We start from the raw sequence: 15,000 nt of genomic DNA on the forward strand, positions 1-15,000 counted from the left end.
TATGTGAATATAATATATTATATATTATATATGTGTGTGTGTGTGCATATAAGGGTTGGAGAAATTAAAGATTCTTGGGGTGGATGAAATTACAAATGAAAAGCTGGAGAAGAGTGGCTATAGTGTGAAAGAGTGACTGACCAGACTGTGAGCTACTGTATGTCTGTATAATGTCAACATTTGAAGGAAGTATTTTAAGGAGGTGAGTGAGGAAAAATTTTTCCATTTTATAAAAGTAAAAGTGAAAGAGGCAAGCTTGTACGATGTGGCTTTGATTTAGGAAGTAAGAAAGCTGACAGAAGCACTGAGAGGGCAAGAACAGAATGGGTTCAGACAGGGTAAAGCCTCATGACAATCGATACTGAGGCAATAGTGGTGTTGGGAATATATAATACAGTATTTGAGATGTTGAGAGAGATTAAAAGAGTTTTTGATGAACTGGAGAGCGAGTAGATGGTTGACTGGCAGTTATGCGAGAAAGGTGGGTCCAAAACAAGAGTGCGTTATGTCCGTGGCTGTCCAATATCTTTATGAATGGAATGATGCCAGAAGTCAATGTAAACGCAAAGGTACAGGTTAAGAAACTGAGTCGTGAATGGAGAGTGATATGGTGGTTGCTTGCAGTTTTAGTACCGATTGGCGATTGAGTGAAAAAACGGCAAAAATTAGTACAAGTTTGAACTGTTTGCAAAATGAGAAAATGGAAGAAAATGTCAGCAAGAATAAGGCCGAGTGTAAAATGAAAATAAGATTGAGAGGTACAAGGTTTGTTGTTGATTTGTATATGTATTTTGGAGTAAATATAATGGATAATGGTAGCATGAGAGAAGAGGCGAGTCACATATGTGAAGCAAGAAAGGTACCAAGATTTATGCAAAAGTTTGATAAGAGATTTGCATTGTATATGAAAGCCAGGGTGGGAATGGATGAAGGGAATGTTGAGCCAACTTGCCTTTATGGAAATAAGGTGTGGATTTGTGAATGGGCTTACAAAGGTAAGAAATATGTACAAGTTAGAGTTACGTGAGTAGGGCAATGTGTGTGTGTGTGCGCGCGCGGGTCGGGGAGAGGGGTGGAGAAGGGAAGAACTTGAGCAATGCTAATGGCTGATGAGCCTTCTGGATGGGTTCATGCAACAACTAATTTTGTGGAAGTTTTACTGCAGGGACATAAAAGGCATAACGGCAAAAAAAAAAATAACACACTTAACATATTAACCGGATGAATGGCAGCATTCAATTCAATTATGCGATATATTTTTATTCGCAAATAGATGCATTTCCAATGGACAGTTCTATATATCAGAATAACAACAGAAAACATAAGTCATAAAACGCTGGCCGAAATGCCCTGGACACAGATGAGCTACACAAGGAGTTTCGTCCATGTATCAGCTCATACTGGGTTTGAAATGATCTTTTTATATTTTGAGTACAAAAATAAATAATGTAATATGGACGTATACTGTTGGTTTTACATATGAATACGTTAAAAAAATTATATCATTATTTTTTTGTTCTGGAAATAAGAAAAATATAAAAATATATATTTTTTCGAATACATTAGAATAAAGAAATGATATATACGTATTTTTTGTTGTTGTAGTAGCATGGTTTAAATTTTATGAGGAACAAAAACGTACGCAAAAGAATTTTCTGGAGTGTCAGTAAGATCAAAACATTGTATCTACATAATTGCTTTGTTTTGAGCATAAAAACAAAGATTAGAGGAATAAATTTTCTATTTTTGACAGCAATATAAAATATTACTGCTTTGGGAAACGGCATCATTAAAAAGAAAATACTTTATCGCCACATTTTCAACTTTGAACATTAACAGGAAAAAATGTGCGTTGCCTACATTTTTGGGGGATGATTGTAATGAATAAAAGTTTGTATCTCGACAGTTTTTCTATCGTCTACTTCTAGAGAAAATTGTTATACGAAAAAAGAAAATTGAACAGAAATGTCCTTTTTGGACATAAAGGAAAAGAAAAACACATCTGCATAAATTTCCGGTTTACTTCAATGCTGCCAGAAGAACAACCAGTCTCATTTCAGTACACAATTCGCAATTATTTAGCAGCTTTGCACTCCAGAGTACCCCCTGTACTCATGAGTATCCATGCACTCAGTAGAGTACTACTGCACTAAGTGAGTACCACTGCATTTATAAAGTCCCATCCAAGTAGCTAAATAGGACGAGCCTTTAAGTAGCTCCCAAGTGGAGGGAGAGCTGCGGACGCGGATGTCATCTGGCAGTGACATTCGACAGAGGAAATAATGAAACGAATGGCGAAGATGGTGTGGAAAGGAAAGTACGCCAAGATTTTATGATGTTTAATTAATATCATCAGCATTAATGAACAGAGTCTTGATTGGTGATGACTTAACTGCTCCGTTTTTACTTAGAAAAATTGAGCTCATAAATATCAACTAATAAGGGGTCCAATTTTACGCGGATGTGAGGAAGAGCACAAAACAGCAAGCATTCTCGGAAATGAATTGTTATTGCTTATAACAAAGTAGGAGGAAGATGGTTCCAGTAGTAGTAGTAACAATGATATTTTTACAATGATTGTCTTATAAACTTACGCACAGATGTATATATATATATATATATATATATATATATATATATATATATATATATATATATATATATATATGTGTATATATATATATGTATGTATATATATATGTATATATATGTATATGTATATATATATATATATGTATATATGTATATATATATATATATATATATATATATATATATATATATATATATATATATATATATATATATATATATATATATATATATGCATTTATATATATATTTAACATCTGCATTTATGTATATTGTTATCTAGTATATTGTTTGAGAGAGTGTTGAGAGAGAGAGAGAGAGAGAGAGAGAGAGAGAGAGAGAGATAGACGCACTCTTGGTAGATATCAATTATCTACACATATAATTTGCATGTGCAAATACAGCCACGCAAGTGCCATTGGAGGTATATCTCATTGCTGACATTCAAGTGACTATTTACCGATGGGCTTTTGTACTTGCGAGTGACACGTGTCTTAAATGTTGTAAAAGGGGGTTAATGCTGCTGGATGCTTTTAAGAGCTTCGGCAAACTACACGTAGACGCTGTCATCTACACCCTCCCCCATCCAACCCCTCTCTCTCTTACATTACAGCTTGGTAGTATCCCCCCTCCCCCCCGCCATCCATCAGTTCCCTTCCACCCCCGCACCACCTTCTCCTGCAAAATGGTTCATAAGCCCCTTACCTCTCTCTTTCGCATTACAACGAGGGGGACCTGCCCCCTAACCCGTTCCCTCACGTACTCCTCAGAGGAAAATTGTCCATAGCCCCTCCCCCTAGACCCCTTTCAAAGTGACTGTGTACATGCGTCACTTCCACGCAACATACTCTCATAGAAATTGTTTGTCGCATTTCGCTCGTTCAATTTGGGTCGTATTGATTCGATGCGAAGTTGATCTTTGTTTGCCCTGATTTTGAGGGTTCCAACTTTATTGCTTATCCTACTACCCCCACCCCCTAACTCCCCCTTCCTCCCACCTCCCTTCGACCGTCACTTGTTTTATGGTGACCCGTCGTTCGTGTTGTCCTTTTCTCGAGTTACGCAGTAATTGGAGGTTTATATCCCGTACGCAAGTTCCATAATTTCTCCCCAAAATAGATATCTATTCGTCTCTGTAAAAATATAGCCTTTGAAAAATCTCTCCCTCTCTTCCTTTCTTTTTATTCCCGCCACCGACCCCCACCCCCAACCACCTCACCCCTCCCCACAAACCCACACGCACAATATTCACAAATATATAAGTTCAAACGATTTTTTGCAACCCTTCGTGAATATTCTCTTAATGCGAAGCACGGGCTATTGTCAAATTTCTTCTCTCTCGCTTCCTTGCTACTGATATTTCTCGTGCTTTCATGCTAATGATATTGGCAGAGCACAATGAACTTTCCAGAGAATCGGTCAATAGAATCCGTCATTTTCAAAAAGACGTCTAATCATAAATAAAGTGGAACCTTTACAACGCCACCTCATGTACTGACCAATAATGTTCAGAATCAAGTCGTCAATATTAGAGTAGCATGTCAATTAAGGGATTATGTGCATTACATCACTAAAATATGTTTCGTAAACAACAGCCCTCCGTTAAAGATACAATAATGCTGGAGGAAGCATGGATCCTAAGTATACCGATTTCAGCATCGCTGCTGTCTCAAGTTTTTCAAAATTCTCTCTCTCTCTCTCTCTCTCTCTCTCTCTCTCTCTCTCTCTCTCTCTCTCTCTCTCTCGGAAATGACTGAAGAAAAATCAAAAGGTCACATACAAATCATTTCTTCTAGAAATTCAATGGTCTGGAACAGCCACCCTTCCTGGTCTCGGAAACAGGGTAGGGGAGCACTGTGGGGGGGATATGGGTGGGATATGGGATCGGAGGGCAGGGGTAGTTGGGGCTTTTTCTTGAAAAGCCTTTTGTTAAAATCATCCTTCATACTCGACTTGGGTCCGTCGGCCAAAGGTCTTCCCGTCTGAGATGGAACCCCAGTGCAAGGTTTATAGACTTAGCCCCACTGTATATTCAACATTTATGATCAATTAATTTAGTGTTTTTATTCTTATCGGAGTTAACGGAATTTACGATTCCTATATTTTGCCTTCGAAAGACCACTGTATATTTAGGACTTATCGTTAATTAATTTAGGACTTATCGTTAATTAATTTTGTTTTTAATCTTTCATCGGGGACATCATAATTTACATCTCTTTGATATTATGAACTCAGTTTTGTTTCATTTTAATTCATAAAATGCATAATTTCTCTAAGGGCATGGTCCGAGCACTTGTTTCTTCTTATAGAGATTTGTAGCATTTACAATTCCTCCCTCATTATCGACTCCGACGTTCCCGAAGCTTCAAAACACTAAGAATATTCACTTAGCACTTACTGATAACTGACTTGGCATTTTGTTAATTATTTGGACTGAAAGTATGCGCCATTTTCCAAAGACATCTTACTGGTAAAGAGTTCTAGTCTTAGCTCTATCTGCTAACAAGAGATGAAGTTGGAGAGTCGAGTAGGGAAAAGTTATCTTTTGATGAAACTGATACGTCGAAAGAGTCGAACAGCTTTAAACAGAAAAGTTATTTTTCATCATATGAGGAACTGAGAGGGGATGGCGAGTCATCTCTCCTTTAGGCAAAACGTTAAAACGTAACATTTTTATTTTTTTTTTTTTTTTTTTTTGTGCCGCAAGACGCCGCCGTTTCCGTCTGCTCGCCCTACCGAGCAGAGCCAGCTAACGGCAGCACAAGGACCTGGACAAGCCTGGGAGGCTCCTCATCCAATGGGATTTCTTTCAATCTAACGCTAATCTTTTTACGGTGGGCACAGAGCAGACGGGATTAATTCCTTCCTTCGTCAGGCGATGTGACTGTACAGTATAAGGGTTCGGTCACCCCGACTTCCTGCCTCAAATCTCGTTAGGGTCAAAATGAATACATCCTCCGAGATTTACGGGCGTGTCCGAGTCCATTATGGGCGCTCGAGGAGGAGTGTGGGATGGGCATTTGTGTCAGCATTAAATGGGCGGGCGGGCAGGGCCATTCAGGCCAAATCAGAGAATGTAATAAAAATGGAAGAAAGGGTTTTTCGAATTTGGTGAAACGTGATTGTCGTAAATTTGTCTTGACTTGCCGCCCAATGGCTTGCTACAAAGTATGATTTACCATTTAGACTTATGAGAGGATTTATTTTTTTAGAAGTCTGGGTAAGATGCCTCTTTCGACATGAAAATCTTGTTCTGTCGCTCTTCTCTTCAATATTTTTCGTCACATGATTATGAAAAAAAATGCTGTTGTCGGTTTAATCACACTAATCTTGGTCTTCACGGTTTCTCTTCTGCAATTCAACAACAACAACGACAATAATAATAATAATAATAATAATAATAATAATAATAATAATAATAATAATAATAATAATAATAATACGACTACCGACCTTCGCCCTTATAGCAAAATGGTGCAAATAGCCACAAAGAATTGGTGAAATCGCCTTGTTCAAAAAGACGCAGAATCGAACAAATATCAGTAGAGACACAACCTAAGAAGTCAATTTTACTTCTTCCTGATACTCTGGACATCCAGCTAAGACCAAAAAGCTCCACCAGCCAAGGTCCCGATTGACGGAACATAAAACCTTTTATCACTAGAAAAGTTAAATCATGTATGCTTCACGTTATACATGATCACTGAGATTGAGATAACTTTTTACACCTAAGTCCAAGCTCTAAGTTCATTATATTTTTTTTTCAGCGCATTTATCATTCATTTAATGAAAGTTTTTCATAATTAGTAAACCTTAGTAAAGCTGCATAATGAAAAAAAAATCAACACATACCATTTGACCACAAAACTTGAAGAAAAGTTTATCGTGTTTTGCAAGGAAAAATAATGTTTCAGGTTATCCACTTTAAAAATACACATTTTGGCCAACTTCTTATAAAAGCTATGCAATTTAAAAAACAAAATACAACTCAACTTTTTTTGTGGAAAGCGTGAAGGTTAAGTCCAGAAAAAATCGCCTCTGTTGTCAATAACCATGTATCCATACTCAAAAATAACGATAATATAAAAGAGGACCCAGATGGCAAGTCTAGGTCCGTTACTTACCAACCGTAACATAGTCCAAGGTGCATTTATTCATTCTCGAAAATATATATATATATATATATATATATATATATATATATATATATATATATATATATATATATATATATATATATATATATATATATATATATATATATATATATATATATATATATATATATATAATATATATATATATATATATATATATATATATATATATATATATATATATATATATATATATATATATATATATATATATATATATATATATATATATATATACCACAGGAGGCAGGTAGTTGCTAAAAACTTCATCAAACAACAGAAGTGGGAGAATGACAGGCATGTCGATATGAGATGGCTTTATGATGACTGCCGACGTTTCTGGACCACAAGTGTTCCATTTTCAAGGCTAAAAAGACAAACAGATTGACAAGCATTGAATTAACTCTGACAAAAAACGGAAATTAAAAATTACAATTGTCATAAAATGATACAAATTATTTCAATCATATTTATCAGTTTTAATCGTTTTATGACAAGTGTAATTTCTAATTTTATATATGCCTGTCCTTCTATATATATATCGATTATATATATGTATATATATATATATATATATATATATATATATATATATATATATATATATATATATATATATATAATTATATGTATAACTGAATCACGAAAATATGGAACGTGATGAATATATAAATAAAAATAAAATCCACGAAGGAAACGGAAGCACTGGAGTGCTGCGAGGCCTTTCGACGCTAGGTCCTTTACTTAGCAGACTAATTATATAAGTATAACCTACTCGTCACTTTTTATCAGATACATATGTAATTTTAATAGCCACAATGCCCTCTTAACTTTCTCGAATTCTTCGAGCTTTTTTGGATACTCTTGTCACTACAAAGCCTTAAGATCCAAGTGCTAGAAATATGGAGAAATTCTGATGTGCGGTAGTAGGGAAACGAACCCGGGTCCGCTAATCAGAACGAGGTACCATTGCCGACCTGACCACGAGAAGGATAAAAGTCTATTGCCTCTCATACATACATATACCTGTCGTTTTCAGATATATTAGAGCTGGAATAGACCCATCGTAGCTAAGTGGACAATCGATTTTTATTGCTTTTTTAGGCTGAAATATATATTTAGAATCTACTGGTCACTTTTTACCTGATACATATGTAATTGGATCTTAAAGCTTTGTAGTGACAAGCGTATCCAAAAAAGCGCTAAGAATTCGAGAAAGTTAAGAGGGCACTGTGGTTATTAGGGTAATTAATACCTTAATACTATTCTCCTTGTATTTTAGTGCATTTTTATCTTTTAATTCATTAATTAATTTTTTTTAATAAGTGGGATCTCTGCTCTTTGTATTTCCCTTTACTTCCTCTTACTTCTTCTTAATTAACACCATACTCTTGGGAAGCTTGAATTTCAAGTCAGTGGCCCCTGTGGGCTTGGTCCATATGAATAGGTTTCATCTCCTGAATAATAATAATAATAATAATAATAATAATAATAATATAATATAATAATAATAATAATAATACTCGACTGTATTCTACATAGGAAAATGAAAGATGTAAAAGGTTAGAATATGCCCAACAGTTTCGCCCTCCAACGGCCCTCTTCTTGGAAGACACCTGAAATATACATACACACACACACAAACACTATATATATATATATATATATATATATATATATATATATATATATATATATATATATATATATATATATATATATATATATATATATATATATATATATATATATATATATATTTATATATATATATATATATATTATATATATATAATATATTACTACATAATATATATTACATGTATATATATATATATATCCGCATATATATATATAAATGTATATATATATATATATATATATTATATATATATATAGGCATTATATATATATACAATATATATATTACAGGAAAAGAAACTACATAACGTGCTACTCTACCGTGTATTAAAGGACACAATCCGCATCCGGGGAAGGAAAATGTCTGATAAAATTTCATAAATTTTTCCTGGGATATTGCCAGGCATTCAACTAACACAACAAATGATATTACAGGACCAAGTGTACCTCACGACCCACTCGTATTGATAAACTGGCGATTCCCACGGTCCTGGAGGAGAATGTTCTCACACCTCTTTCAATACTCGAAAATGGTGAAAGATGTTTCAGACTCCTCCTCCTCCTCCTCCTCCTCCTCCTCCTCCCTAACCTCTCTCATTGCTTGGTCTGTTTGATAATACGTCTGTTTGCATGTATACAACTCCTAAGAGAGAAAGGAAATGAATTATGGCGAGGGAGAGAGGTTTAAGGACGTGGTGTTAGCAAAGGCATGGAACGACATAAATGATAGTCATTCTCTTTTTGTATACCTGAATTACAATCATACACAAACTTTGCTGAAGGCTCAGTATGTACATGTAACACGTTCATATACCGCACAAACATATGGCCTCTCGCAAGGTATGCGTTTTTTTATAAATAAAATTTGATAAAATACGCATATCTTTATGCAGAGATGCAGTCTTAAAAGAATAACATTTTGCTCATGACCTTTCACCATCTAATCGCATGTGGCCTTATCATACATACTCACGTAACATTTAAAATGCACCTTCATTCTTATTCATGCAAGTGCAAATATAGAAACATGCGCTACATACCCATCTGACTAACTATAATCATCACCAAGGTAACTGAACTAAACACACCAGCACACAAATCAAGTTCATATTTGCTCACGCGTGTGCACACACATACACACATACACACACACCAACCATTTTACAAACAGCATAACAAGTCGAGTAAGTCGTCCTCGTGTCTTGTACCTTCCATAAACCACAAGCCAAACATCTTTTATTATAAGTAAATATGTCTTTCTCTCACGGCTGCCCCGCCCTCCGCCCTTGCCTCCCTCTGCCTTCTCTCTAATCTCCGGGTCTTTACAAACGTCAAGAGTTAATAAGAAGCGAAACAAAAGATCAGTCGTGCGTCTTCCTGCCTTCACGGAAGTCTCATTCATAAATCACATGCCATAACGACTCGCGAAAACGTATAGCATGTAATCAGTTATGCAATAGCGTATAAGCAGCGACCGTCGTCTCTCCTGATATAACAGGGCCAAAAACAGACGCGCGGGCGCGCGCGTACAAGCACGCACGCACAGACACGCACTAGCTTACGTTAGTCTTCGTGCTGAAAAGTCGTCGCCGTCAAGGTTTAGTCGTCACATGTTCAAGGGTCATGTATCAGGTCCACTGTAACAGGGACTCTAGGGTTGGGAGGGAGGAATGTTGGGGGTTCCTGGAACGTCCATGGGATGTTGGGAAGGAAGCCTGGAAGGGCCACCGGTGTTGGGGGGAAGAGGACCCTGGAACGGACATCAGCTACCGGGGGGGGAGGTCCATGGAACAGTCATGGGGTGTTGGAGAGGAAGTCCCTGGAAAGACCATCGGAGTTAGGGGATGAGGGCCCTGGAACACCCATGGGTATCATGTGGAGGAGGTCCCAGGTATCGGGCTTAGTGGACATTCAGTGGGTCGGCCCGGGGGGTGTTGGTGGTGGGAGAGGTCACTGGAACTTCTACTCACTACCTGGAAGAAAAAATAAGGGGGGTGGGGGCAGAGATATCGTGTTCCATAAGAAAAAACTTTAATGCCTTCCCAAAAAAATAAATATGAGGGACTTTACAACAAAATCACAGATCCTGACTGCCTAACGAACCGGCGCCTTGCTATTAAAGGATGAAAGCATTGACATTTAGAGTATTTTACAGACTGTATTTTATGAAAATGTTTGTTTTGATCCAGACACGAGTTTCCCAAAATAGAGCAAATTGCGTTCTCGTGTGCTTACCTATGAATGCAGCAATTTTGTTTTTGTTGGACGAAATGTTCTAAAGACGTAAGAAATTTTTTTATTTATCCACTATTTTAATTTATCCATTACTGTAATTCTAAAGGGGATCATTCTTAACAAATATGGTTTGTTTATTTAATCATCAACAAAGTTCTCAATAGCTTCAACACTGCAACTAAGATAAGAACCAGTCTTAAAATACACTGAAACTATAATAATATTCTTGGTGTGTATATTAGCTTAGATAATGTATCATGCGATATGAGCTCGGATCAATCACACCCTGGTCTTGGACCACGGACCTGGGCCACAGCGGGCCATATTTCTCCAGGAGAAATGTCGTTGTAATAAGATTCTGCCAAGACCCGACAACCACAATGACACCCAAGGGAGCCGGTGATTTCGGGAATTGTCCCTCGCTATACCGGACACTTTGGGTAATTGCAGTTCGTAATGTTATTTGTGGCTTACTACCCGTCGAATTACACGTCCGCATAAGCGGAGATTGTCTCGTAAAGAAGGAGCTGATTCCTGCATGTGAAATACGTCGTTGATATATCAGGACCAAATGTTTGTTAACAAGAAAGCAGAGTGACATTTGGCCGGTAAGTTGAAACACAATATTTGTTGAAGAGAAAAATGTTCTCTCTCTTTTATCTGATCTTTTCCCGACGAAAATATAATAATAAAAAATCTTCAAAAATTTAGAGCATGTTTTATATACTGATAAATGCTTTCTACCAAAACTTTTGCCCCACTTATCCTGTAGTACATCTCTTTTCCCATCGTCCTTGACATTTACTTCCGTATATCTCTATTCATCGACCACTTGTAATTCCGTGAAAATAGGCATATGCTGTTCCAGCTTCCTAGATTTCAGCTATTCTCATAAGTTTACTCTCGCTCACATTTAATATCAACATTTCCTTCGTGGGAAAACTCAACCTATCACACCAGTCTTTGTCATTTCTCTTCACTATCACCAATCAACACTATAACCTGCACAAACGCCGGCCACTCCACATGTACAATCTCTTCTATATGTTAGAATATCTAAACAATACAAAAACTGACATGGTGTAAAATCGGGCCTATGAGAGGGCTATGCTGTCTTCATGGCTGTTTAGCACTTTTATGGATGGTGTGATGAGCAAACTTACCACGACTCTACGAGATAACATAAGGGACCTGTAGTGGATTGTGAAGTGGTTGCTATGTGCATGGATAGCGGCAGCTGGTGTGAGTAAAAAGTAACTACAAAATCGATGAAAATGTATATAAGGTTTTCCAACAAGAGTGTCTTAAATGAGTCCGGGAGAATAGGTCTAGATGGAGGAAGCGTGAAAATGGCCGGTTCACGTACCGTAGATATTCGAGAGAAACTATGAAGGATATCAGCGAAGAGGGGAATCAGAAAACAGGTCAAATAAGGAAGGTAGGAGGATCCCTAGATCTGACAGATGAAGGGAAGATGGCACAGATTCTCTCGACATACAAAACACATGAAGAAATCTCTCGACTTAATAAATGCCAAAGTCACAAACTAAAACAAAGGCACTTAGTCTATCGACATTTAATGACAGAAAATTAAATTTTAAATAAGAGGAAGCATTATATCGACACACAAATTCTTCGAAAATTAACAATAAAAGGAGAAATGGGAAGAAAAACGAAGTCATCTCTCTCTCTCTCTCTCTCTCTCTCTCTCTCTCTCTCTCTCGACACAGAGGGACGATGGAAAAAAAAGGAGGTGGAATCCCTCACCTATCAAAACATATATCTTCACTCTAACGTGTCCAGTAATGAGTCCGCTTTTTTTCTCGCTCTTCCCTTTTATTCAATAATTCATCTCCATTCCCTTCCTTTGGTGCCATTTCCTCTTCTTGGCTTCTTTATACACTCTCCCCTCTCCGCACACCCGCGATGACTTATGGAGATCTTTCTTTTAAGCGACTATTATTATATCATCAGTTATTTATTACGTCTCCTTCCTGCTCTGCTCTGCTCTGCTCTGCTCTGCTCTGCTCTGCTGGCAATTTAGGCAAGACTTCACACTGATTGTTCATGAGATTTTTCAAAGAAAGTTGACAGTATTATAAACACTTTGTAATGGTCTTGAGTTCTGTAGTAATGAATATTGACCATTTTCCGTACGTGCTTTGTTTCCTGTGAAGGCATGTGCTCCGTAATGTGTACTTGCGTGGAATTACTGTTGTATTTTGTGCTTTGTAAAGCTCTTGTGCCGTGTTTCATTAAAATACTCAAAAGTATTTTTCAAATGAAGTAAATGCAATGTGAAGCTCTTGTGTTCTGTAAGAATATCTTCTTCTTAGACTTTATGCAGAAAGCAAAACGTAGAACGCCTTCTACGGCCTATGCATTATGTTATTCAGACTTTTAAGCAATTCACACAACATTCATGTATGGCATGGTATGTGCACTGCCTTTTAAAAAAAAAAAAAAACAATGTCCATATATTAAAAACAGTGCATCTTGAATAAAAAACGTCCATACTTGATACCAATTTCGAATAGTAAAGATACTCGCATTTTTTACGAATCCAAAATTAGTAATCAGTGGCGCATATATTCCATAGCACTTTGATGTCAGTCTCCCATCTGTGAAGTTAAGAGATATTTACCAAAACTGATCTCACTGCGCGAATGAAAAGATGTTTAATTAACGCAATAATATTGGAAGTCGAATTATGAGGAAAAATAAATTGATGTGAATGGTGTTTACCTGATGCAACCCTACTTAGAACTGTGAAATGCTATTTTCCTTACGTTTTCATTTTAATTTATTTTAATTTAGGCGAAGTCGAATTCGAATGACGAACGACACTGTTCTCCTTTGATGAAGAATGTTTAACTCGGAGCTACTCAAACTCATGCTCCGCTATTCTCTCTCTCTCTCTCTCTCTCTCTCTCTCTCTCTCTCTCTCTCTCTCTCTCTCTCATTCCTTCAGTGGCAGCGAAGAGCAAGACGTGATGATTGCCGACGTCTTGCAAGAGCAGCAGCAGCAGCGCTGACACAACCCTCTCCATAAATCTCCCAGTCTGGAACCACTCAGGATCCCCTTCCGGTCATCTTCACCTATCTCATTACTTTTACCGCATCATTAATTAAACATTTCTAATCCCATATCACCTGTGGTACGTCATTAAGTTCCCTGTTTGCTTCTCCCGTTCTTTTGTTTTCGAGAGATTTACCTTTGTTGTCTGACTCTATATCCCTTGCGTCCACTCCAGCTCTTTTTCGCTAGTTTTTTATCCACCCCCCAACACCACCGTCCGTTTTTGCTCTTGTTTCTGGATGGTTTCGAGGTGAGTGCATGTGTGTGTGTATACGTATACATACACACACACACACACACACACACACACACATATATATATATATATATATATATATATATATATATATATATATATATATATAAATATAATATATATATATAATATATATATATACAGTATACATATTTTATATATTATATATCTAAAATACTGTATATACTGTATATGTATATATTATACACATTTATATGTACGTGTAGAGAGAGAGAGAGAGAGAGAGAGAGAGAGAGAGAGTTCCTGTGGTGAACAGTCTTTCCTGCCTAAGCGTAAACAATTTTTCTTTAAGCTCAGCAATTCACAAATCAGAAAAGTCTCTATTCCATAAGCACGTTTTTATCAACAGTGCATCATCACAATCGCTTAGCTTTCCCATTCCTTGCTTTCTAACCTCAACTTCCCTCATGTAGGGTGTATACATTTCACTATCATTCATAGCTTAAACCAATCATGATTATGGTTTCACCATTCACTTTTGTTACTCAAATTCAGTCACACTTTGAAGATATTACATTTATATAACTGTGGCTTGACTTTCCTTCAAAAACTTTATATCTTTATATGATTATCTACTTCATCTTCGACCTTTCCCTCTACTCTTAAATACATTTATTTTCACGTTATGTAATGTTTATTATATTGGTAGTTTGCTTCTTAATTCGTCTTACACGATTTCCCATGATTCCTCGAACGTCAAGGCAGTTATTTAAATATTTCAGCAAGAGAGATTAATGGGCTTCGCCTTTCGTCTGCAAATTACTCGACAAACAGATTTTCATTTCCAATATTTCTCTGTTGTCTGTAATTCTGGCTTACATAAACTCATGTAACTATGCACTTATGGTTGCAATCGGGAAAAAAAGCTTTTTCCAGAAAAAAGCTTTTTCCAGAAAAAAAAGTTTTTCGCGAAAAAACACAGCCTGGAAAAAAACAGGCCAATTTTTTTTTTTTTTTTTTACATTTATTCACATTCTATTGCTTCCTAAACTACAAAAAATGGCTAACTGTGCTTATAT

Source organism: Macrobrachium rosenbergii, chromosome 7 (assembly GCF_040412425.1).
Source record: "Macrobrachium rosenbergii isolate ZJJX-2024 chromosome 7, ASM4041242v1, whole genome shotgun sequence".
NCBI lineage: Eukaryota > Metazoa > Arthropoda > Malacostraca > Decapoda > Palaemonidae > Macrobrachium > Macrobrachium rosenbergii.